This window comes from Thamnophis elegans, chromosome 3, assembly GCF_009769535.1.
Source record: "Thamnophis elegans isolate rThaEle1 chromosome 3, rThaEle1.pri, whole genome shotgun sequence".
In the NCBI taxonomy this organism is placed as follows: domain Eukaryota; kingdom Metazoa; phylum Chordata; class Lepidosauria; order Squamata; family Colubridae; genus Thamnophis; species Thamnophis elegans.
In genome coordinates, this window is record NC_045543.1 from 13,705,190 (window position 1) to 13,730,290 (window position 25,101).

Consider the following 25,101-nt stretch of genomic DNA (forward strand, 5'->3'; position numbering starts at 1 on the left):
GCAATCAGAGTAAAACAAAATATTTCTTAGGAGGAGGAGAAAAGAAATCCAAAGTAGAGAGGAAATGGAATCTGGACCAGGACAAGGCTGGTCAACCTCCTTTGTCATACTTCGACACAGAAGAGGATATCTTAGCCCTGAGCGATGTAAAAGTTTACCGATGTTTTCAGAGACCAAACTAAGAATGAAAACACGCTTCAATGCATTTCAAGCTTCATAACATAACACTGTTTCAGGCCTATGAGCAAAACACTCTATTAAGGCTTTTGCCAAACGGAATGCTGAGGTAGGCTGTGATCTACACTTACTCATTTACTTGTATTTCAAGACATTTCAAATTCAAGTGCTCAAGTTCAGACCTTTCTGGTCTCTGAGACAGCAAAAAGTTCTAAAGCATGAAATGATTTGGCTGCAAAGCTGCAATTTCTGCTGAAATGTCATTTATTTTTACATGGTACAAGAGCCTACAGGCTATTGATTTATTTGGTGTCCTTAAAAAAAGAGTAATGTCAACTGCACACATAATGTGTTCATTGTAGGGTTTTTTCCCCCCTGTATTTTTGTGGCCCGTTGCTGCTTCAGCAGCAGACCAGTTAATATTTCCTGGGTCCAACAGAAGCTTTAGTAACTCTTTTCGGTTCTAAAATTCATAACTGTTCTTCTACAAAAAAACCCCCAAAACCCTGGCCTCACTATTCTTCCAAGAAACAAACATCTCTTCAAAAGTCAAAAGTAGCCTGGCTAGGTGGCTCAGTGGCTAAGACACTGAGCTTGTCAACCAGAAAGGTCGGCAGTTCAGTGGTTTGAATCCCTAGTATAGGTCCGTCAATCAGAAAGGTCGGCAGTTCGGCGGTTTGAATCCCTAGTATAGGTCTCCTGCATGAGCAGGGGATTGGATTAGATGACCTCCAAGGTCCCTTCCAACTCTGTTATTATTAAGTATTAAGTCTTACAAGTCAAAGCATGGAGATCTTGCACTTAACGTCAATATTTGGTGGCCGATGTTGAATTTGATTGTTGCAAGTGTCCTGCCATCTCCTTGGCTTCCTCTACTTCAATGAATTGCTGGGTAGATGGTCTCAGGAGGAAGTTCCTTCTTTTCATTGGCATCTGAAGGAGAATGAAGAGAAGAGCACCAATGAACAGAGAAGAAACATCTGCCTTCGTGAAATGAAACTTAAAATCAGCATCAAAAGAAACCACACATTAAGAAGAGACTAAAGAAGAAGCACCCTGCTGAATCAGCTTATCTTGTCTATAGCCGAGGTGACACAGCGCTGCAGGCTACTTCAGCTGACTGCTAGCTGCAATTCAGCAGTTCAAATATCACCAGGATCAAGGTTGACTCAGTCTTCCATCCTTCCGAGGTGGGAAAAATGAGGACCCAGATTGTTGGGGTCAATAGGCTGATTCTGTAAACTGCTTAGAGAGGCCGTGAAAGCAATATGAAGTGATATATAAGCAGTGGTGGGATTCAGCCAGTTTACCCCACTTCGGGAAATCCGGTTGTTAACTTTCTGAGCCGTTTGGTGAACTGGTTGTTGGAAGAAATCATTAGGGCAGAGAATAATTTAATTGTTAAATTATTTGAATCCCACCATTATATATAAGTCTAAGTGCTATTGCTATATTCAGCTGTGGGAAGTTATCATCCAGCCCTCTCCCAGAAAAATGAAATATCCTAGGAAATATTGAAAAGGCAGAATATTTCTCTGGATATGAAAAGAAAGAAACACATTTTAAAAGACAGAATAGTTGCCTGTAGCTTCCTGCCCATCCCCACTGTTAATGGGCCATTAAGAAGGCCAAGCTAGTCCACTTTACATAATAAAGGCTTCTCCACTGCAACTGCAGGGGGATGGAATTAAAAGCATGATAATATTGGCCCTTTATTCAACTGACCACATGGCATCTAAGAACTCAAACAAACCTGGATTCAAAACACAGCCCAGAGAGTTGCCCCTGCATGGCCCCATGGGAATCTGACAACCAATCAGAATACATTTCTTTCACAGGAACAGGAAACAGAGAGGTGGGACTGAACAGGTTATAAAAAGCCTAGCAAGCCCCTCCCTCGGCCCTTCTCTTCTTCTCCACCAACATTGAAGCATGTGATCACCTTTTCTGTTCAGGGCTCAAGCCATGTGGTCCTGTCCACCAATAAACCATCTTTCCAAGCAGCCTCCATGTCTCTAGTGTCTTTTTCCCCACTTGGAGCTGAACCCAGAAGGACATTTCTTTCATCACAGCTTATCTTGTCTATATTCTACATGGTAGCTAGTCAAATGCATTTAGAAAACTTTCCAAGCTAGGGCACTTTAGCTGTTGCTCTACAGCCAATTGGAACCAACATGAAACTCTTGATTCTGGAAGTAACAAATAACCATCTAGATTAATAGCTGCTGACAATACGGTCCTTCATAAATGCATTCAAAAAAGATTTTTTTTAATAAGGGAGGGAGGCAAGTTTGGAAAAAAATGAAAATCAGGTTTTTTAAAATCTAATGTTTATTGGGGCAAACAATATTTAAAATAGTCAATTGGGAGACTCACAGCATGGAGGATCCATCCAAGAGGATTTATTTTCCCACAAAACAAAGAAGGTATGAAGGCCTGGCCTGAATAAAATAAATTATTAATTTTAATTGTTAATTTTAATTTAATTTTTAAATCTCATTGTAAATATCTATTGGTTTTTTTTTTGGATATTCTATTTAATCTTTTAACTTTTGCAATATGTGTTTTTTATGTTGTACGCCATCCTGAGTCCTTTGGGAGGAGGGTGGCATATAAGTCTAATAAACCTCAAGAAAAGAATGGTGTTGCCATCTACAGCAAACTGTTCATTTTACTTGAATTTATATGGTTGAACCAGTACTCAGTAGAAATTAAGGAACACACCTTGATTAGTAAAGCACAAGACACAACGCTTCTTCCTTAGGTAGAATACCTATAATGCTAAGTAGAATAATGCTGGGTAATGTATTCTTTTTATTAAAATTAGTTTGAAGTAGTCCATTAGACTAGAAGCTGGGAGATTGGGAACTCCAGTCCTGTCTTAAGTGAAATATTTTAAAATATTATTGGTGTCTGTTCATCAATTTCATGGTTTATTCTATATTACGACAATGATGTATTACGGTTTTGTGTGCTCATGCCTTCAAATCAGTATTGACCCCTGGCAACTGCCTGGACAAGTTCCTATAGGGGTTTTTTTTTGGGGGGGGACACAAAATTTCAGATGTGGTTTGATATTGCTTTTTTTTTTGAGAATTTTTTTTATTGTTTTAGTTAAACAAACAAAAATAAGAAAAAAATAATTTTTTGTTACATCTTGTTGAAAGTGTATGGATTGGTTACAAATATATTCTGTGCATTTCTTCCACAGTCCTTACATATACTTCATTCAAATCATGTTGTACATTTTAAGTCAAGAAAGAAAAGTTATGCATTTTACGATCCCTGTACCATAATTCTCATTTGGTTACCATTGTTTAAACATGTTTTTATCTAGAATCATTTATATTAAAAGACACAACCACCTACTGGCGTTCATTTGCAATTTCAATAGATCTCCAATACCATTACATCTTTATAATATATTCTAAAATTAATTCGGTTAAGTAAGATATCTGTTGCTTTTTTCTAATGGCTGAGAGAAAGTGATTGGCCCAAGGCCACCTACTTGGTTCCACACCTAAAGCAAAACTAGAACTCATCGACTCTTGGTTTCTATTGTGGTGTCTTAACCACTACACCAAACTGGCTTATTATGGGGAAAACAGAATATAAGAGAACTGGTAATTATGACAATTGATCATTAGATCTTTCATAGCCTGGGAAGTTTCAATGGAATATAAGTTACGGGTAGAGGAAATTTCTTCCATATTTGCCTCCAAATAGGTCCCAGATGCTCCAAGTTTCCTTATTTAATAGAAGCTGTGGCACTTTAGAGAACCCATCAACAGCTGTTTTGCATTTGGTAGCAGTGTCACATATTAAGAACCTTCTCCTACTGTTAATTACATGTTATAATTATTTCATTTTGCAATTAAAGACCCCGTGTTCAGAAGTTAGACTCCTCGGAGAATCAAGGGTTCAATCGCCAAAAGCCTGAACATAAGACTGCATACATTTGCATGCTGCTGGCTTGAGAGATTTCATGTGTCAAACACCATCTTACAGCCTCTCCCTTGGCAAAGGTATTCTGCCTTCTTCCTTTTGATCACCATTCAATATCAGAAATCTCTCCTGCTGGCAATCTAACTCTCAGTACGCCACTGAGCCTATCAGCAGTACGCATCACTTCCTTGAACAAAGTACTTTCTTAGTTCCATTTGTCCGGAGGCAAAGAAATGTGTAAGATATTCACAGTCATAAAGCAGTGCCACAGCAAAGTAGGTTAATGGGTAGGACGCCTTTGACTTGGCAAACATTTTGGGAAATTACCAGGTTACGACTACTAGTCAAGGAAAGGGAGTAAATTGAGTGGCAGCTTTCCTCGACACATTCTAAGTATTTATGGGTTACTTAGAAAGTGACAGAGAATCCATAAACAAAACCAGAACAAAAGAGAGAGAGAGAGGGAGGAAGAAAGAGAGAGAGAAGCAATTTTATTGATATCAATCTGATTTATGTTTACAGCATGTGCTGGTAATAACCTCATTTGTCAGGAACACTATCAGGAATACTAATTTGGAGTTACTGAGACAAAAACCTAAACAATTGATGTTTTCACTTTGTGCATTTTCACAATAATGCATTTTGAGAGAGCAAATATACCGTTGGCCTTTAGTTGCAAGGTTTTGGTTTTTTTTTAAGATAGAAGCTTGTCTAGAGACAAGGAAGCTTCAAATAGTCCTTTCCCACAAGTTCAGTGTCTCCACTAGGCAGACTGAGATTGTTACCTCAACAGAATATTCAAGGACTAGTACCCATCCCACCATTCCTTCTAAAACCATTCCCCTCCTAGTCATTCTCATGATCCTGAGCGATTAGTCTACAAACTAGATGCATGCTTGTTTCTGAAGCTGGATAACTAAATTATTCAGTAGCCTTCTTTCTTCACACTATTAAAATTTGATTAATGGCTTAACACAATGTATGAATAGATGATCATGGTTTCTTTCAACTAGAAAACCATGGAAAGGATGATAAATAAACTTAATCTGCAAATCAAATTATTGGACCATTTAGACTGGTGATCTCAATATGATTTAAAGGATCTTTTCAGGGTCACGTATATTCTGATTCCAGAAGACATGACATGTTTTTATTTTGGTTGGGTTTTTTTGGGGGGGGGGGTCTGTTTTAACGTAGTGGTAGTTACCTAGGGTCATGTGCACTATATAGGGGGGAAGCCATATTGATATATTGTATTTCTTTCCAGGATGAGTGTGGGTATCTCTATAGCAATAACACTTAGACTTATATACTGCTTTATAGTGTTTTACTATAGTGCCCTCTCAGTTTATAGAGTCAGCATATTGCCCCAACAATCAGGGTCCTCATTTTACCATCCTCAGGAGGATGGAAGGTTGAGTTAACCTTGAGCCTTTCTCCCTCCCTCTCTCCCTCTCCCTCAGTTTTGGAACTGAACTCCTAACTTTCTGACATTTGAAGGATGAGTAGAAGGTAAAGCTTGGTTTCATTTAGTTTCACATTTTTAAAAAGTTTAATTTGGCTTGTTTCTAAATCACGTTGTGATCCCCTTTCTATCTCCATTTCACTATCCTAAATTATATCCTTATTTAGGTTATAATAGCATCAAGTCAATATCATCTATTTCCTAAACCTTTTACATTCTATGTATATTATACTTTAACATTTTATACCCTAAGTTTTATGTTTACTGTCAAGCCAGAAATGCCATCTAGTCCATATGTGATAGTACTCAGTTTCTTCCCTCTCCTTCATTTCCATAGACAGTCTATTCATTTCTGCACATTCATATTTTTCTTCTTTTTATAATTGGGTCTGGAGGAGTATCTGTTTGTTTCCAATTCTGTGCTAACATGATTCTACTTGCAGTTAGAATATGTAATGTTATGTATTGTATTTTTCCCCCCATTTTCCCATCAAAAATACCCAGGAGAAACAGTTCTGGCTTCAACTCTATCCTCTGTTCAGTTACCTCTTTCAGCCACTTTCTTATCTTACGCCAGTATTTCTGACCTAAGGGCAGGTCCACCATATGGGGTACAATGTTCTCTGCTTATGCCCACATCTCCAGCACTCCAGCGATCAATTTGGGAACATATTAGCCAATCTGGCTGGTGGTAAATGCCATCGGTATAACATTTTATAGAGGTTCTCCTTATAAGCAGCTGTCATCGTTAATTTAGAGTTTCTCTCCCATAATTTATCCCATTGGTCTAAATGAATACTATGTCCAAAATTTTTCACCCAACTGATCATTGTCTCTTTCACATTTTCTTCTTCCATTTTGAATCTTAATAAAAAAGTATATACATTAGTGATCATTTTCTCCCCTGTTCCTAAGAGTATTTTGTCAAGTTCCAATTGCTCTCTGTAAATGCCAACATACAGACATTTTGAGCAGAGAATTCTATTGTGAAATGTTTAAAAAGTGTATATCAACATAGTGAGGGCTTAAATTCGGGGTATGAATTTAGGAAGAGAAAATTAGGTAGATTGACTTAAACATGAGAACAAAGTGAGTTTTTCACTTAACACCATTCATAAATATGGCATGTTCCAGAGAAGGTAACTCAGTACTTTTAGTTGACATTCTGGATGTGCTTGTATGTATTTCAGACAAGAGAACAGCAGTGACTGATAAATATCTTTTTCTGGCAATAATAGCAGCATTATATTTTTCTATCCTAAAAAAAAGCTCAATGTCATTATAAGGTCATACATCAGAGCTCTCACAAAATTTCTTAATTTGCAGGGGTAACTCCTAAAAAAAGTGTCGTTTGGATTGTTTAAGGGAGCAGTGGCTATTATCACTGCAAGGATTGGATCTAAGCTAGATAATGATTTCTCATCCTGTGCCTGAAAATTGGAGAAACAAATTGGGAAACAAGCGATAGGAAGTGGGAATACACAGGACACGGCGTTGCTCTTGGGGTAATACCAAAAGGTCATTAAAAATAATACTCTATTGGCTTCTCTGTTCGTGCTTCAGCAGATTAGGGGCTCTAACCCAGCTGCAATATTTCAGTAAGTGGTAAAGTTCTGTAACATCGCTAAATTGGCAAAAGGGATTTCTTCTACATCTAAGACCTCAAAACATGCCTGAATAGGGTGTTTCCAGTTTGGGGATAAAGGAGGATTTATGACAATTGAATGGAAACCTCTTATGAGGGTGTAACCCCTACCTTCTTTCCAGGGGACAGACCCTCAGATAATAAAGTCTCATTTTACAGCTAGCAATGTCCCTTTGTTATTTGTATGAGAAACAGGAGGTTACATTGACCAGTTTAGCATAGAGGTTTTGCACACGTAGTATTAGATTTTGTTTAAAAATTTGAAATATATGAATGGAATAATGACTTTATTCTCTGCAGTCCTTCTTTCTATGACTAAGTAAAGTCCATGTGGGTTTCACTGAAGGATGGGTTTAAATTAATATTTTCCTGTTATCTTTTCAATTATGTATTTCTTCTTCTTGTGCCATATCCGTCATCGGACGTTGGCGATCATATTGGTGATCCTAGTTTTGTCAACAGCCACACGAAAAAGTGCTGCTGAGTTTTGTCCAAAGCAGTTCCTTAGGTTTTGAAGCCATGATATTCTTCTTCTGCCTGGACTTCAATCTTTCCCTGGAGGATTAAGTGAAGGATGCCGTATTTTTCCGGGTACTGCATCACATGTCCAAAATATTCTAACTTTAGTTCTTTTTATGGTTTTCAGCATTTCTGATTTTGTCAACCCTGATTTTGATTTTGCATTTATTGGATTGATTAACTCAATTGTATTTCTATAGAATTCTTCCACCAGATGCTAGAGATAGAGATGGAGATATATCCCTCTTCAGTGATGGGATTCAGCTGGTTCGCACCTATTCAGGAGAACCAGTTCGTAACTTTCTGAGCAGTTCGGAGAACCTGTTGTTGGGAGAAATCTTATTTTATTTTTTTCCCACTTTATAGGGCTAATCCTTTAAGGAAGGCAGGAAGGAAAAATTCTGGTGTTGTTTCTAGCCTCATCTTTATTGCCCTGCTTACAGAAACTGCCTCTCCGGTTAACCCTTATTACATTGTAACAGCTAAGGTGAAGCCCCCATCAACGTGAATTGGCCATGTCCACATTGTCACATGACCACTGAGCTATGCTTACCCAGCTGGTCATTATGGCAGAGAACCGGTTGTTAAATTATTTGAATCCCACCACTGTCCCTCTTACATAATTTTGAGAAATTTCATAGATGTTTTGAAATGTCTTCTACTTCTAGAAAGAAAGTAGAAGACATTTCTAAAACCAACAGCCAATAATCATGTTCCATTTTATGTATCTATTTATTTGCTTAATATGAGGCATTTATTTTGGGATCTCAAAATGACATAGCTGCTCTTTCCTCCTCCTCTTTTCCCCTCCTCTCTGTGAGGTCAGTTGAGTATAGAGAACGACCAGCCCCAAATCACCTTGTTAGCACCTGTGGCTCAAGGTAGATTAGACCCTGGCTTTCGGTGATGTCAACCCAACCACTACACCATAGTTCTCTCTCATTGTGCTTATTTGATATTGAATCACATTTTTACAAGCCTCTCTAATAAGGCTCTGGCCATGTAAAAGAAGGGCCTACATCCTCTGCCATCTGGAATATCAAGCATTCTAAGAAAAAGGGGCCAGAAATGGAACATCTGAACAACTGGCATCAACTGGACCCTGAAACCATAATCAAGAGAGCTTGGTTGTAGCAGAAAGCAGCTTTTTGTCATCTTGTCAGTAAGAAGGATGTTTATTTGCTGCTACGTTCAAACCAGCAGCCTTACTATAACTTGAGTTTCTGCTCACTGTGGACAGCTGGAGAAGCTGCATTGGCAAAACTAATTACAGAGTAAACTGTTCAGTCCAAGTTTATTTTTTACCTTCAGGCCTGAAAGATTAAAGAATTTATCTCTAGACAGTGGAACCATTTCTCTTCCTTTTTCCATTTGCTTCCTTTTCACCAGCGCTTCGGGAAAAGGAGACTGGCGAGAGAAAGAGAAGCAGGGGAGGGAAGGAGGGAGAGGGAATTGGATATATCCACATAATATAATCCTTGGCTGGTTACTGGCGACAAACAAAACTGAGCAAATCACCGACTGAATATTGTTTCACAAAGACCATGAAAACAGAAAACCCAGATACATAATTTCATGTTCTTTCCTGTTTCATTTTGGAAAAGAGGTGGCACAAGGTGACATGGCTGACACAAACACAACACTTCCATCCCTCTGGCCTTTTGTTGACATTGCTTGAAAAAGAATTGCTTTGTTTGCTATGTAGCCCATGAATGACATCATCCCAAGGGAAGCAGCAACTGAAACAGTTGAGATTAGATTTGTTTAATGCAAGCATATATATCCTGAAGACCCTATTCTGTTTCTCCAGGAAATGTCAGAAGAGTTCATTACATTCATTTGTCCTTAGGGTGTTTGTGTGTGTATGATTGATTTCTAATGCATGGACTGAGATACATCTCTGAAGGACATATTTTATATATAAACACACACAAACACACTGTGTTTCCCCGAAAATGCGACAGGGTCTTATACAAAATATGGCCTTGGGCTTATTATAGGGGAGGGCTTATGGTTTTGGGGTTGCCGGGCAGCTGGTCCCTTGCGAACTGGCTCCCGAAGAGCCGGGCACAGCCTCAGGGGCGAAGCAGCCATGGGGTGACCAAGCTCACGAGCAACCGCCCAGCAAACCCCCTCTCCAGCCAGGCAGAGCCTCAACATGTCTGGGCCCAGCTCTCCCTGCAGCAGCCACTGCTGCCACTGCGCTCCGAGCATTATGTCTTCTCCGGTTCCAAACTTGGCTGCCAAGTCTTCCAGCAGCGACCGCTCTAGGAGTACACTCTATGTTTGTGGGATGGCTGCTGGAAGACTCTCTGTCCGGAAGACTCTCTTACAGAGTCTTCCAGTAGTTAGCCCACAACCATAGAGCGGACTCCTAGATCGGCCACTGCTGGAAGACTCGGCAGCCGAGTTTGGGAGTTTGGAACCGGAGAAGACGTTATGTTTGGAGCCCCCCCCCCGGCTCCTGCGGCTTGGCGACTTCAGGATACCGCTATGTTGGTGAGCAGTGCTCTGCCTGGCCAGAGGGGGGGTTGTCCAGGGGTTTTATTTTTATGGGTAGGCTTATATTTTTGCCCACGTGAAAAATGTGGCAAGGCTTTAATTTCAGGACAAGTCGTATTTTCAGGGAAACACGGAATATATATGGAGTTATTGGGTAGAAAAGTCTCCGTCAGTCAGTCAGTCTCTCTCTCTCTCTCTCCCCCCCCCCTCTCTCTCTTTTGTTGTATGCTCTCAGGAATAGCTCCTCCATAATTTGATATCTGAATGATAAAAGGAAGATAAAAAACCACTAAGGTACTGTTTTGTGATTCTACAAGAAATTCAAATAACCTGTTAAGAATTCAGCCATACAAAAATGGGGAAACATTTATGCTTATACCTAAGAAAGAATGATAGAAAACTGGCTTTTGAGACAGTAGTTGCAACTATAGTAACCTAAATCATTCTGTTGATTAGCTAAAAATTACATGCAAGAGAAATTGCTGCTCATAGAAGGAAAATTAACTGTTTGCTAATATATATATAATATATATATATATGTAGATGCACACACTCAAATATAATATATAGATTTGTAGATCACAAATGAAGGTTTTAACTCTAAGAGATTCAAAGATCCATTCAATTGCAATAGCAATAGCACAGACTTATATACTACTTCATAGTGCTTTACAGCACTCTCTAAGCGGTTTACAGAGTCAACAAATTGCCCCTAACAATCTGGATCCTCATTTTACTGACCTTGTGAAGATGGAAGCCTTGAGCCGGTCAGGATCCAACTCCTGGCAGTGGGCAGAGTTAGCCTCTGCATTCTAACCACTGCACCACCACAGTGCTTAATTCACTCCACTATCTCCCAAGTGATTCTCCGGTAACTTTTTTTTTCTCCTGCAGAAATTGCTTTCCTGGAGAATTTTATGCTGATCACACATTATGGCACTGTTTTCTTTTATTTCTTTTAAAAAAAATAAATTTTATTACTTTTCTATTTATTACATTTCTTAGGGCTTAATAAACATCATGTTGTTTCTTTAATGGCCTCATACTTTTGCTAGGAAATGTAGTTACTGATGACTAAGTCTGTCATCCTATGCATGCTTTCCTGGAAGTAAACTCCATTTAACTCAACGAGACTTCTTCCTGAGTATCCAGGTATAGAAATTTCAATCAGTTAAACATCACATACCCCAAGATTCAGTCTTCTGAATAATTATAATTCCCATCATTCATAGTCCTTGGGCATTTGGGCTGAGGATGATCTATTCCAACATCTCTAAACCAAAGCTGGGAACCTTTAAGAAAGATCTTTGCAATCCATCAAAATGATATTTTTTTTGTGAACCAAAAGAATATCATGTACCAAATTTCCAATTGAAAAATGGTTGAATTGGTTATTCACCAGTTTGCACTGGCTGCCCTATATCTAGACAGGAAGGGGAGGGAAATGGCTGAGTTCATAGAGAATGACCTATTAGATCCCACAGACTAGGCCTCCTCCGGATTCCATCTGCCGGCCAATGTCGGCTGGCGACCCCCCCGGGGGAGGGCCTTCTCTGTGGCTGCTCCGGCCCTATGGAACGATCTCCCCGTTGAGATCCGGACCCTTACTACCCTTCCGGCCTTCCGCAAAGCAACTAAGACCTGGCTGTTCCGGCAGGCCTGGGGCTGTTGAACTATCCAGCCCCATCCGACGTTATGACTGTTGCTGAATTTTTAATTGTTGTTTTTATTTTTGTACCCCCCCCCCCTTTCCCTTCTTATTGTTAGCTGCCCTGAGTCTTCCGGGAGTAGGGCGGCATACAAGCTAAATAAACTGAACTGAACTGAATGCAAATACCTAAAGGCTGTGGGAACTAGGTTGTGTATGATGTTTTGGGCCCAGAAGTGGTGAATGCTAGTTGTGAAGCTGTTGAAGGGAACAATTTCATGGTAAGACAAAGGCTGCAGAATTGTTTCCAGGGCCATTTATTTGCTTAACTTCGGTGTCTCAAACCTGATACATATATCACGTGCTTCCAAATAGCAGACAGCAAATTAGAAGTGTGTTGTGAAGTAACCCAATAATCCATCCAACCAGCAAAAGTAATTTAACTAAGATGGAGTGAGGGCTTACCATGGAACAATCTATCACTAATGACTGGAACAGGTGCACAAAGTGTCTTAATAAATCAGTAACCTGAAAAGCACATAAATTACTTTGAAGGTTAATGTATTTTCTTCCTTGTTTCCCAAACATCTTAAAGCTATGTTCATGAATATTTCAGAAACTGCATCGAAAATCTCTCTGGAATATGCTTGAGGTGCTAGATAAAGGAAGAAATGGAAACAATTATACTTACCTAAGTGAGGATCATCCTGGACCAGTGCCTTACATATCTTCCTAGCAGTGAAACCTACTGAACTATAAAGTTTTAAGAGGACTGTCAGGGTCCTATTATTAACTTCTCTTAAAATTGGATTTTTTTTCCTCCCAGATTCTTTCAGCTTATAGCTGAGAAATATTTTCTCAGTGAAAATATATTGAACTTTAAATAAGGTTTGCTAAGGCACCATTTCCTCTTTCTTCCTTTCCAAGCCATGAATCAGGGTCATCAGACTTATTCTGCCTTCATCCAGCAAATGTTTGGTCTCCTGTGTAGCAGCAGTTTCAATGTCTTCCCTATTGACCTCAAGCATCCACTAAGGTAGGGTGTTTTTTACAGATTGCACTGGAATAACAGCATTTGTAACTTGCTCTGTGTCAGAAAGTGCTACACAAAGAATTGAGAACATTTAGTGCTTTATAGATACCCAAGTGGAGAGACAGAGAACTGGATATCGGAGCATCTGAATGGGTGGCTATATATTTATATTCCCTTGTTCTCAACTAGCCTACTCCATTCTCTATAGGAAAATCATATAAACAGATGTCTTACACATGCTGTTTGGGCTTAATGAATATGTTCCGCCAGGAGGTTGGGGCAAGCTTCTTTGGTTTTAGGCTTATATCTTAGTCTTCAATGTTTAATGTTATTCTTGGGTTGTAATATCAAGCATGATTGTCCTTGGCTCCCAAAACTAATCGTAGATTTTTGTTATTGAACTTTTATGCCAAATTGTTGGTTTTTTTTTCCATGCTGACTTTTTCAACTTCAGGTTTTTGAAGAATTTGAGCTTCAGTTTTAATCAGCTACCTACTGCTTAACCTGCACAGTTTGCTCTATATCTCTACAATATATCTACAAAGCAAGTAAATTTAAAAAAAAACTTTACTGTTTAAAAATATTACTGATAAATGTTCTGTAATTATTATATGAGAGCAATAACATGTGTATGTGCATATAAATGTGTGTGTGTGTATGTATTAGATATATGTATATGTATGTATGTATGTGTATGTATGGTGTGTGTATATATGTATGTATGTATGTGTGTGTGTGTATATATATATATATCCTCCCATACTTGGGCATACCAGGGGTTGTGACTTTAAGTATATACCTCCCACCCTGGCTGGCTGATAAAGGAGTCGTTCTCTGTAGCTCAAATGGTTAACTCCCTGCCTGGGAGGCAATAGAGCACAGGTTCGATTCCCAAACTTGGGTATGGCTAGCTGATGAGAGCTAAATAGCTTGAAATAGATCTATACTAGTCTCCCTTTATTTATTTATCAGCATAAATATAACAAATGTAACAAAAAAGGCAACAGTAAAAAATATTGGGTTTCTGTCTGGATGGTCTCTTGTGACGAGCCTAATGACAGAGAGTGGAAGTGTGACCTTCCTCCCATACTTGGGCATACCAGGGGTTGTGACTTTAAGTATGTATATATATATATATATATATATATATATATATATATATATATATATATATATATATATATATATGTCTCTAGTTGTTCGGGTTTTCTCCCGCGTAGAATTGGAGATGTCTTGGCGACGTTTCGACGAAGTCACATTCGTCATCTTCAGGTTGCTGCTGACTACTTCAGGTTTGGTGTTTCCAGGAGTAGTGTGGGATCTTGGCTGGCTGTTTGTTCCTTATAACTGCTGGTAGGGGATTAAATTTTAACTGCCAGTAGGGGATTAAGTTTTAACTGCCAGTAGGGGATTAAAACTGATTGAATGGGGGCTTGGGTGTGTCTTGATTAGGTGGAAGTGTGTCCTTATTTGGTGGAGGGGTGTTCTGTTCTGATTGTTTGGGGGGTTGTGTTTCCTGTGAGGGTGGGAGGGGTTTTGAAGAGGCTGATTGTGCTTTAGCAGTCTGGCTTCTGGTTCTGGGTCGTGCCTCCTCATCAGTTTGTGTTTTTGGTTGTTTTCTTTGTGGATGTTTTTTGGTAGTATTCTGTGTGGCTATTGTGAGTGTGGGCCTGGTCTATAGCCACACAGAATACTACCAAAAAACATCCACAAAGAAAACAACCAAAAACACAAACTGATGAGGAGGCACGACCCAGAACCAGAAGCCAGACTGCTAAAGCACAATCAGCCTCTTCAAAACCCCTCCCACCCTCACAGGAAACACAACCCCCCAAACAATCAGAACAGAACACCCCTCCACCAAATAAGGACACACTTCCACCTAATCAAGACACACCCAAGCCCCCATTCAATCAGTTTTAATCCCCTACTGGCAGTTAAAACTTAATCCCCTACTGGCAGTTAAAATTTAATCCCCTACCAGCAGTTATAAGGAACAAACAGCCAGCCAAGATCCCACACTACTCCTGGAAACACCAAACCTGAAGTAGTCAGCAGCAGCCTGAAGATGACGAATGTGACTTCGTCGAAACGTCGCCAAGACATCTCCAATTCTACGCGGGAGAAAACCCGAACAACTAGAGACCTACATACTAACACCCGCGAAAACCTCAGAAAACACATATATATATATATATATATATATATATATATATATATATATATATATATATATATATATATATATATATATATATATATATATATATATATATATACATACATACATACATACATACACACACACACACACACACACACACACACACACACATACGTATATAGACACCTATCACCCTGGCTTAGCTGATAAGGAGTCGAACTCTGTGGCTTAATGGTTAACACATCTGCATAAGATGCAATACAGCACAGGTTTGAATCCCAGTAAGGGTATGGCTAGCTGATGAGAGCTAAATAGCTTGAAATAGATCTATACTAGTCTCTCTTTATTTATTTATCAACACAAATACAAATATATAGGGAGGGAGGGAGGGAGGGAGGGAGGGGGAGAGGGAGTGTGAGAGAGAGAGAGAACAAAGATTTATAGGGAAAAATAGAAAAAGAATATGATATATATATATATATGTATGTATGTATGTATGTATGTATGTATGTATGTATAAATGTATAAATGTATAAATGTATAAATGTATAAATGTATAAATGTATAAATGTATAAATGTATAAATGTATAAATGTATAAATGTATAAATGTATAAATATATAAATATATAAATATATAAATATATAAATATATAAATATATAAATATATAAATATATAAATATATAAATATATAAATATATATATAAACTTAGGTTCCCAAATTATCAAAGCAGGAAAAGGGGAAACTGTCGCTGTAGGTCACATATTAGCCAAATGTCAATTTTTTAAATCTCTTTTAAAAAGAAGAAAATATTTCGAACATAAAATTTATGTCATAAAATAACATTTTGAATCTTTTTATTAGAAAGTAAAAATACCTTTAAAACACAGATAAATACACCTACTGTTTTCTCTTCATATAGACACATACACACAAACACACACACACACATTTATATGTGGTACACATTTATATTGATCACTTGCATGCATGACCTCCTTTAAGGAGCCTCTGTAGTCCCAGAGTTAGGTCAGATTAGTTCAAGTCTTGGATTTTCTGGGAATGATGGAAGGAAATAGAAGAAAATGACCCACAGCAAAGTGGATTCAATTATGGTAGCCATGAGGACCAACTGGACCACACATCACTATGGCGGAGGTTGAACATGCAATAAAAATAGCAAAAACTAGAAAAACCACAGGGCCTGATGCTATCCCAGTAGAAATTTAAAAATTTTTGGAAGACAATGGGAAGAAATTTTTACTGCAGCTCTCCAATTGAATATTTGAAACAGGAAAGATACCAAATGATTGGCTAAAGTCAACCTTTATGACAATCCCCCCCAAAATAAATGGAAAGAAGTGAACTGAATACAGAACAATAAGCTTAAGGAATCATGCTCTGAAAATATTCTTGAGAATAATTCACACAAGAATATACAACAAAATTAAGGTGTGTCTAAGAAACAATTTGGTCCACGAGATGCCCTATTCATAAGAAAGAAAAATCTGAAAAGGACACTCAATTTTCAAACACTGAAATCAGGGTCACTCAGATTTCATGCTATAAGGAAAAAAATCTTAAGAGAAGGTCAAGATTCTGAAACTAAACAACAAAACAAAAGAAAAAATACATACAAGTAACATACTTTACAGTGTGTTGTCAAACTGAAATTATTTTTAAAACTAGTTCAGGTAAAACCCTTTTCAGCTCAGGTGCAAAATGCAAAATATGTTAATTCCTATCAAATTGAAAATAATATACATATACTTTTTTGTCTTGGCAGTTGCTTAGGAATGTGAGGTCGCATAAGATGGTGGTCCGAAGAGCTCACATTCCTACGCAACTGCCGAGACAAAAACGTGATCCCCACATGCTTCCAACTAAAATTCCATTCTAAAATCTCAGCCGCCAAAAGGATCCTGAGAAGAACTGAATTAGCCCTAATAGGAAACGAACTCCACAAGAAAAGATTCCTACTAGACCAAACCAACAGGGACCTACTCACTCTTCACCTCAAACTCAGTAAAAAAAAAAATCTACCCAGCACTCTGGGACAAATCCAAACAACTAGCCCTCTGGAGAGCTGAAAGAGAAACCTCCTACAAGACAGACAAACACACCAACAAACTCCAGACTAGAAAAACACCAGAAGCCCAACCCCCCTCCATAGCAGCTCATGAAACAAACAGTACACAACATATCAGACAGGACCCTCACCGTAGCAGAAATCAATATCCTTTCCAAAGGATTCGACTTTGCAGTCGCCCCCAAACGCATCCCCACTGAAAACATCATATGCAGAGTTGAAGCTACCCTAACCAAAATCAACCCAGATGAAGCCAATAAAAGCAGACTTGAAGTCACCAACGTCCTCTGCTCCAGCAATCCACCCAGACGCAACTTACATAAAGAAGAACAAAAAACACTCACCAACTTGAGGAAGACAAGAACATAATCATTCTCCCAGCAGACAAAGGTAACATCACTGTGGTGATGGACACATCTGACTACCAAGCCAAACTATCCAACCCACTCCAAGACCCTGCTTACAAACCTCTAAACACAGACCCCACCACCTACCTGGAAAAAACCACCAAATCCAAAATAAAAGCCTCTCCCATCAGTGAAGAGATCCAGCAAAGAATCATCCACAGAGAGAAATCTTCCAGATGCCCCAAACTCTATGGCCTCCCCAAGATACACTAAGAAGGAACACCACTCAGACCCATAGTCGGCTCCATAGGCTCATCTCTACAGAATCTTGCCAAATTCCTCACCAAACAACTTCATCCCAACGCAGAATCCATCATCATCACACGTAAAAAACTCACTCCACTTCATAGAAACAATAAAGAAACAAAACCTACAACCCAGTGAGCTACTCGTGAGCTTCAATGTCATATCCCTCTTCCCCCAAGTGCCTATTAAAGAAGCCTTGACAGCTATCCAAAACAAATACAACCCCACCTAAGCAGAGCCTAGATCTGATCAACCACTGCCTAACCAATGCATACTTCATCCACAATGGACAAAGATACAAACAGATAGAAGGAGCACCTATGGGATCACCCCTCTCACACGTCATCGCAAACCTATACATGGAACATTTTGAAACCAAAGCCTTAGATAAATCTGAACACAAACCCAAACTCTGGCTTAGATATGTAGATGACACTTTTGTAATTTGGCCACACGGGAAGGAAAAACTGGACAACTTCCTCACACATCTCAACAGCCTACACCACAAAATACAATTTACTATTGAAATAGAAGCTAACAACCAACTTCCCTTTCTGGATGTCCTAATCCACAAAAAACAAACAAACAAACAAACAAACCAATGGCTCCCTAGGACACATGATCTACCGGAAAAAAACACACACCAACTGCTACTTAAACGCACAATCCCATCACCACCCTGCACAGATAAACTCCGTAGCCAAGACCCTCATCTCCAGAACCAAACGCCTAGCCGACAAAGACCACCTGAAAACTGAATTACACGCCCTCACAAACATATTAATTTCCAACAGAAATTAAGACCACAATTACCAACCTAATCCAAAGGGAGACACCCCCCAAGAACCGAGACACAGAACAGGACAACGGCATCGCCCTCCTCCCTTACATCAAAGGAACCACAGATAAAATCAGCAAAATTCTCCACAAACACAATATCAAGACAGCCTTCAACACTGACCAAAAAAATAGCCAACATCTTAAGAAACCCCAAAGACAAGATCCAGCTAGAAAACCAAGGAGTCTATGAAATACCATGCAAAATCTGCCCAACCATGGTGGCATCACCAACTGCTTCACCCCCCCCTCCAACCCCACCCAAAGCAAACTGACACATGCCATGAACATATGGTCAGACTGCAAACTCGGAGCCAAACCAAAGCCTGGGATGTTACATCACAGCCATCTGCTCAGGACATTACATCACAGAACTCAGGAGTTTACAATGCAAAGGCTCAGGATGTTACAACGCAGCCAAACTCCCAGGATGTTGCAGCACAGGACTCAGGATATCACTATAGTAGTGCTCAGGATGTCATCACACAGCCCATTACCCTGGTCGTTACAACACAAAAGACTAATGGGCATACAGCTAGTACCTCAGCCGCACAGGATGGTGCGAAACAGCCGACTAATCTGCATACATCAACTCCATCAACTAATTAAGATGTAACAACACAGCCAACCAACCTGCTTACAGCAACAAAGCCTCCACACACACACCAATATTTATAGAAAGACAGCAGCTCCAATCACGCTTTGCTCACTCAAGCACAAAGCCAAAGACACCAGCCTGAAGATGGCGAATTGGAACTCACTGAAACGTCGCCAAGAAACTCTCAATCTTACAAAGGAAAAGACCCGAATACACCAAGATCTGCAAATATATGTGTATATATATATACACATACATATACAAGTGTGTGTGTGTGTATACTCCCAGAGAGATCTGTTTTTTTCATGTCACTTGATAAATTTCATACCATGTTATATTAAAATAAACTAAGATGGGCTTATTCTTGTGAGTTCAAGATATATCTATGTACTGAGATTAATGATGTGTACTTCTCTTCAGCAACAATATTTGTTAATAATACTTTTTATGATTGTATATGTTGTATCAGCGGCAGGTATATCAGGAACTCCCATCTCAACAAGTTCATCTTTTTAAAACTTCTTGGACTTAAAGAGATTCTATCTGCCATCATCTGATGCTTTTTTAAAATTTCTCTTCCAGCTCACTGTTCCTGCCCATCACCTATCAATCTCTTTCTACATTTCAAATTACATGCTACCTGCAGAATAAAGCCGAACTGTATAACTAATCCATATAAAATTAAACCCACTGACAAGAAGGTGGCAAAGAATGAAACAGAGAACAACATGGAAGAACAAGCATTACAGGAATTAAACACGAATTAATTTCACTGCTTTTCTCCGTACCAAGTTTATTTTTACCCATCATCTTTTTTCAATCATTTTTTACACATCTTGTAGCTTGTAAATTCTAGCATTCTGTGCAATGCTTTATTTGGTAATCTTTATCTTGTTATTACTTTATGTATTCCATAGAATATATTAAATGGAGTATGAAAACATGAGTTAGAATTAGTTGGTCGAGAAAGAGTGCAACATTAACAATAGATATGATGATAAGCAATTCTAATAAGGGAACAAATGAAAACTGGTATATATAGGCAGCGACGTCTTGTTGAAAAATCAAGGAATAAGATCTTTGTTTGAAGGTATGAAATGCAAGGATAACAATGAATATAAGTATACTTTCTGGGGAAAAATAATGCTAATGTTAACTGAATATATATTGTAGAATGAAAATGAGGCCTTTAGTTATTTTAGATGAAACATCTGAGACGGTAAATATTATTTGAAGATGTAGATGTTAAAACACTTGTAACCAAACGACATGCTGCATGTGATGATGTTTTTTTTTTCTTTTTTGTGTTTTTTCCTTTTTTCCTTTTTTTTTTCTTTTTCTTTTTCTTTTTAACCCTAGGTTATTGTGGTGTCTATTAAATATATAACAGAGAGATACGGGGTGTGTGTATGGGGGGAAACGTAGTAGGGATGGATTGCTACAGGCAGGGGAGTAAGAAATGATACGAAATCAAAATCTATTAAATGAAACAACGAATGTATAAGAATGATAAAGGTTAAAACACCTGTAATCAAATGACATACTGTATGGAATGCTGGGCTTTGTTTTCTTTTTTTGTGTGTGGTCTTTTTTTTCTTTTCTTTTTTTCCCTCTGCCTTTTTTTTCTATTGTTATGTGATTATGTTGTCTATGTAACAAAAAAAAATTCCTATAAAAAAAAAACAATAGATATTCAACAATGACCATATCATTTACATTCCTGGCCTTCTGTGGTTGTATTGAGGTGATACCATACTATATGGTATGAGAAGCCCTCTCTTCAGAAAGCTATACTGGAACATCAACAGAAAGCCAATTATTCAAATTATGGAGCAAATCCATTGTCTTCGCAAGCAGATTATGGGGAGGTTCTCACACAACCTGCATTACCAGGTTTTGAGTTGTTTACTGTTCTATTGTTTACTGTTCTATTGTTATGGTTTGTTGCATGGTCAGCCAGATGTTCAGATAGGATTTGGCATTTTTGTCCACCTGTTGGATCCTTCCCTTATAAATAGAAGAACACTGACTTCACACCTGAAGCCCTTATAAACAGACATCCCCTAAACTAAGGTGACCAGATTTTCAGATTGGAAAAGAGGGACGCCCTTGACCGGGGGGGGGGGGGGGCTTGATTAAAAAAAAAAAATTTGTCAAAAGGTCACCCCAGGACACTGAAACCAGCATAAATACGAATCTGTTGCCAAACAAAATTTTGATCACGTGACCATGAGGATGTTGCAACGGTCGCTAAGTGTGAAAAATGGTCATCAGTCACTTTTTTCAATGCCATTGTAACTTTGGTCACTAAATGTTTTCCCCCTCCTCGAGACTCCTCACTTCTTCCTTCATTCCTCTTGCTTTTCTACCTTCACCTTATCTGTCTTCTGCTCTTTCCCTCTCTTCCTTCCTTTCTCCTTCCATCCTCTCTTCTTTCCTCACTCACTCCCTTCCTCTTTTTTTCTCTTCCTTCCTCCTTCCATTCTTCCAGCTTCATTTCTTTTGCCTATCTACCTTCTCTGTCTTTCTGCTCTTTCCATTTCTTCGCTTCTGTCCCTTCCTTCTTCCCTCCTTTCCTATTTCTTCCTTCTTCCTTCCTTCTGCCTATCTACCTTCACCTTCTCTGTCTTTCTACTCTTTCCCTGTCTTCCCCTTTCCTCCCTCCCTCCCCTCTTTGCTTTCTAGTTCCATCTTTTCTTCTTTCCTCTCTCCCTCTTTTTCTTTTTTCCTTCCTTCCTCCTTCCTCTTGCCTATCAACTTTTTTTATTTTTTTTTGTTACATAGACGACACATACCCACAACAATAAAAACAAAACAAAAAGAAAAAAACCCATCATCACATACAGCATGTCATTTGGTTACAAGTGTTTTAACATTTATCATTCTTATACATTTATTATTTCATTTAATAGGTTATAATATACAGTTTGGGTTGCTTTGTTTACCATCCCTTCCTCCTGTTATAACACCACCTTATTTTCCCTTTCTTTTCTCCCTTCCTCCCTTCTCTACTTTCTTCCTTCCTGCTCTCCTTTCCCTTCCTTCTTCCCTTACCTTTCTCCTACTCCTGCTCTTCCTCTTCCCCTTTCTACCCTCTCTCCCCCTCTTTCTCTCCTTTCCATCCTCCTCTCCTTACCTCTTTCTTCTTTCCATCATCCTTTCATTCTCTCCTCCTTTCTCCCTTTCTCCCAACTCCCTTTCTGGGAGTTGAAGTCCACACACTTTCAAGTCTCGAAGGTGGAGAAAGACTGATCTATCTAATTAATATAATTATTTCTCCCTCTCTTTTTCACTCTCTCTCCAGCGCACACACGCAAATGCATAGGGCAGCCCACCTCACACACAGGTAACTCCGGGCGGCTTACGGGAAGAGGACAGCCGACCACTCAACCACGCGGGGGGGCAGGATTTCGCCAAGAAAAGTTAACTTTCCTGCGAAAGGGGCCGGCAGCCTCTCAGCTGTTCCCGGCCGGGGAGACCTCCCCCCACTTCCACTCCTGCGACCCTCCTCCCGCCTCCTCGGAGCTTCAAGCAAGCTAACTGGGAAGGCCGGGGAAGAAGAAAAAGCGGCGGCACGGGGGCGTGGCAAAAGCCCGGCTGCCGTTTCTCTTGCTGAGGGCGGAAGGGGAGGAGGAGGAGGAGAAAGTTAAAGTGGCAGCCCGATCCCTTCAGCAGCCGAGGAGGGAAACGTGCGTTTTGACAGGGCTTGCACAGCGCTGTGCAAGCGCTGCCAAAGTGTCCATTTCCCGGGCGGGCTGCCATTTCTCTTGCTGAGGGCGGGAGGAGGAGGAGGAGAAAGTTAAAGTGGTGGCCCGATCCCTTCAGCAGCTGAGGAGGGAAACGTGCGTTTTGACAGGGCTTGCACAGCGCTGTGCAAGCGCTGCCAAAGTGTCCATTTCCCGGGCGGGCTGCCGTTTCTCTTGCTGAGGGCGGGAGGAGGAGGAGGAGAAAGTTAAAGTGGCGGCCCGATCCCTTCAGCAGCCGAGGCTAATTCTCTGCACGAACGAGAGCATGGGGGCAGCGGCAGCCGCCCGCACAGAACTTCCACGCGCTTCACGGGCTTCTGCCAGGCGGCGGGAGCCCCGGAAGCGAGAGGAGGTTCTCTGCGGGCAGCTGCCGCTGCCCCCACCCTCTCCTCCTGCCGCGGCAAGCGGAAAATTCTCTGATTAGAATTAGATTAGATTACTCACCAACAAGCGCAGCTGCAACCCCAAAAGACGAAAGGAAAATGGAGACTTGCGCAGGCGTCCTCAGGCTAAGGAGTCCAGCCAATCAGTGAGCTGGTTGGGATGGAAAATTTTCCATCCCAGCCAGCTCACTGATTGGCTGGAGTCCTGGCCAATTAAATCAGTGAGCAGCAGGCTGGGCTGGCTTAAATTTGTAGGTAGCAGATAGAACAGAACGATGAGCCAGCCCAGCAAGCTAGCAGCTGATGGGCGGGAGCTGCCAGCGCCAAAAAAAGCGTGCTTTTTAAAAAAGCGTGCGGGACGCGGGAAAATGCATTAAAAAGCGGGGGTGTCCCGCCAAAAGCGGGACGTCTGGTCACCTTACCCTAAACTCCACTGAAGATGTTACCCAGCCTGGTAATAAAAAGTTTGGAAACCAACCTATAAGGTTGCAGAACAAAGTTTTACCTTCATCCTACAGCCGAGTTACAGATATTTGCCATGATTGTTCTACTTCTATTTGCAGGTCTTTGTATTTTGTTATTTTCTCCAGTTTTTTTCTAGTCTCTTCTGTCTCCAACTACTGCAATACCCACCGTTCAGTCTTTGACTTCTTTATTGGCAAATGTTAAGACTGGGTTGTTATATGGCAAAGGCTTGTCTGCTTGAATTCTAAAGTCCCAGAGCACTTTAGCTTCTTCGTTTTCTATTATTTTCTCTCTTTTATGGTGCTACCAGCTCTTGCTTGCAAGTGGATAGTTTTACTTGCAGATATTCCAATGCATCATTACTTTGTCGTGCCTTTGTAATGTGTGAACTTCTTGCAATAAACTAACTAGGTGATCCATTGTTTCTTCACTTTCTTGCAGCCACGTCATTTGTTTTCTGGTTCTATCTTCTCAATTCTGACAGAGGAATCAGGCCAATAACAAATATTAGTGGCAATAGTGAGTTTACTTGAAAGCTTTATCTCTTGATATTAACCTCCCCCAGTCTATCACTATTGACCATCAAATGTGTCTTCCATGGTGTGACTGATCTTTGTACAAAGATTCTGATGTTTATACTGAATCCTGTTATTTCTAAGCACTTGATTATTCAATCATGTGGCAGGGAGATGAAGGCTTCCTTGAAAATCCAAGCTACATTCAAAGTTGGCCTTTGACTGCAGTTTTATCATGAATCATCATGTCAATGATCTTTTGTTCCTCTGCTGTTTGATCAATTTCCTTTCTGCTCAGATGGAAAGAGCTTGCTTTCAACTAAATATTTTGGACTGCATCACTACCACAACAATTAGTAGTTTGAAAGTTGTTTCTATGCAGGTAGTTGGCAGTTGATGCTGCCCCTTTTGTTGGATCTTATCCGGGACATGGTGCCATATGTTTGCCAATCTTCAATTTCACCTCTTTGCAGTATGTTGTTAAACTGCTTGGCAATGAATAAATATAGAGCAGTCAGATATTTCAACCAAAGCCACGCAGTTCATTTTTTACCTGGTGATAACTAATGCTTGATCTTCTTTACCATTTTCTCCATTATTTCTGCTGTTATTACAATTTCTTTCATTTCAGTTTGTTTTATATTGTTATCCATCTCCTTTATCCATCTCCACTAGACCGATTAGATCCCACAGATTAGGCCTCCTCCGAATTCCA

The 25,101-nt window shown here is 39.7% G+C and overlaps 1 long non-coding RNA gene across 1 annotated transcript; it reads left to right on the forward strand.

Moving 5' to 3' along the window:
• Positions 1 to 10,214: 10,214 nt before the first annotated feature.
• Positions 10,215 to 20,317, forward strand: LOC116505504. The gene is made up of 3 exons (XR_004254951.1): positions 10,215 to 10,250; positions 12,829 to 12,937; positions 19,860 to 20,317. It is a non-coding gene; the product is annotated as an uncharacterized LOC116505504 (long non-coding RNA).
• The last annotated feature ends 4,784 nt before the right edge of the window (positions 20,318 to 25,101 follow it).